Source organism: Lucilia cuprina, chromosome 2 (genome assembly GCF_022045245.1).
Source record: "Lucilia cuprina isolate Lc7/37 chromosome 2, ASM2204524v1, whole genome shotgun sequence".
NCBI classification, from domain to species: domain Eukaryota; kingdom Metazoa; phylum Arthropoda; class Insecta; order Diptera; family Calliphoridae; genus Lucilia; species Lucilia cuprina.
This window is the reverse complement of record NC_060950.1, coordinates 29,176,648-29,179,524: the sequence shown is the minus strand read 5'-3', so window position 1 is coordinate 29,179,524 and position 2,877 is coordinate 29,176,648.

Sequence of the window (2,877 nt, the reverse complement as noted above, 5' to 3'; positions counted from 1 at the left end):
AATATTTCTGTACATAAAAGCAATACATGTACCAAATTTTATATCGATATCTTGATTTACTAATGAGTTATGCGGGTTTAACTGATTTTCGGGAGGGGACCTTGTATGGGAGCTATGACCAATTATGGACCCATCCAAAAACTTTTTCCTCTGTATAAATTCTATTGTCATAAAATTTTAATTTCTAAAATTTTGTAAAGATATCGACATTACGGCGGAAGTTATTAACAAAAAATCAAATTTCCGGGAATTTGTACTTTTGTATGGGAGGTATATGAAGTTGTGGACCGATTCTGGTTATTTTACGTAGAGGTTAAGCTCTTGTGTGGAAACGAATGTATGCCGATTTTTATGGAATTATCTTGCATAGTTTTCGATAAAATTACATCAGAATGTGTAAAAAATGCTTATTTTTTTCGAGGTTGTTTCAAATTTTGATTCATAACTTTTCCCGATGTGAACCGATTTTGCCCATTTTCAATACCAAACAACTTAGGAAAACGAAGAACATTTTGGGTGAATTTGGTTAACTTCTATTGCTTCGTTTTATCGTGAGCGTGTTTTACACAGACAGACGGACAGACGGACAGACAGACAGACGGACAGACGGACAGACGGACATAGCTAGATCGACTCAGAATTAGATAAGGACCCAGAATATATATACTTTGTTGGGTCTCAGATGAATATTTCTTGGTGTTACACACGGAATGACAAAGTTATATATACCCTCTATCACCACTGATGGTGGTGGAGGGTATAATAAAACCTTTAGTCGCCTCTGCTCAAAAATAAACAAAGAATGCATTCCAATTTTATTAACATACTCATACACAGAAAAAAGTGAAAATATGTTTTAATAATCAAAATAATTGTATCAAGCAAGTTTTGTACCTATAACCAAAATAATGAAATCAATTACCAAATTTGTTAAAAAATAAAAAATAAAAATTTTCCAAATAACGAATTACTAAAACAATTAATGTCAATAATTGAGAAAGGATTTAACATTGACTGATTTATTAATTGTATAAATTTAAAATTTATTTGGTGTTTTCAAATGAATTAAACTGTTTGGTAGAGAATTTTTTAAAAATCAATTAAGCAGGTAATTAAAACAATAAAATTATTAATCTACAACACACAACGTTAATGGAATACTCGACCTTTAACAATATAAAATAAATTAATCAATTAAAAATTTAATCAAAATTGTACACTTTGGTTTCAAACAACGATATAATTAAGACAAATAAAAATTTGTTTAAATAAAAATTAAAGAAAGAGAAAAACATTTTAATTGAAAATAAACTACCGATAGTTTTTTTCTGTGTATGAATAATGTGAGATTTTTGACCATAAATATAAACAACATTTTTATAAAAAAAAAAATTGCAAATTACATGGTTTCAAATTAACTATGATTACAAATTGCATTGTTGGTGGTTTTATATATTGAGTGGATTTTCATTGTATAAACTATTCGCCACAAACTAATAACATTTATTGGTTTCGGCAAAAAAAAAAACAAACAAAATAGAAAATAATTTCAAAACAGAAAAATGTTTGTTTATGCTTAAAAAATAATAGAAAATTTAGCTATGGCAACAAGGAAAAATTTTATAAGTAGTTGTTTCTAATTATACCCTACACCACTATTGTGGGGAGGGTATTATGCGTTTGTGCTGAAGTTTGTAACACCCAAAAATATTGGTTCTAGACCCACCTTAAAGTATACAAATCGCCGCAGAATCACTTTCTGAGTCGATTTAGCTATGTCCGTCCGTCTGTCTGTCTGTGTCTGTCTGTGTGATGAAATTTGGCACATACTCTTTTTTTGGTTCAAGGACGATTGCTATTGAAAATGGCTGAAATCGGTCCATTATTTCTCCTAGCCCCCATACAACCGTACCCCCCGAATCGGGCCTTTAGGCTCATAAGTACGTTAAATGTTTTATAATGTCAACGAAAATCAGCAAAAATTAGTTTTATAGAACAATAATTGACAATACAAATTTTTATTGTGATCGGGCCTCATTTGACCCTAGCGCCCATACAGACTCCCCTTCAAAATTTGTAGTAGACGTAAATTCATCTACCAAAATTTATAAGGATAGGCCCATATTTACCCCTTCTCCCCTATGATCCCTCTTGTACAAAATCTCTCTTTTTTGTCAACAATAAGTAATAATATTCCACAATAAAACAAATTAAATGCTTTATTTAAAAAAGTCAAAAGTCAAAAATGGTCGGCAATGTCCGACTATAAATTCATACTTGTTTTTAGTTGGACGTTATAAAATTGGCAGTTCAAAAAAAGAAATAAATAATAATAATTAAATTAATACGAAATAAGGATTATAAATTTTTTTGTGATTTCTTACATAATTTGATATATTAGTTTTTTCAGTGTTATAACAGATTTATATTCAGCATAATTTAGTTTTAATTTTCTCTAGTCTCTGGTATATCTAGTGCATGGGCCAAAATAATTAATACATTGCCTAATGATTTCTGATTTAAGAACAACAACAACAACAATACATATTGCTTTGGACCCACAAACTATAGTTAAGTTTTTCCATTAAACATCAAACGGCAAAAACTTAATGAATAAATATAGAAATATGAATAAATGAACAAATATACACAAAATCAACCAAAAACAGCAGTCACAGCACAGTAGATGGTGGCACGGCGACGATGGTATAAATTGTGTATGAAAGAAAAAAGAAAATTTTTACTTATAACAATTTATTCAAATCGCTAAAAATCATGCGATGCACGTTCGCTCGTCGTTCATTTGCTACACATAAAAATAAAGAGCTGAAATAAACAAATAATAAAAAAAAAAAAATTAACAAATAAATTTATCAT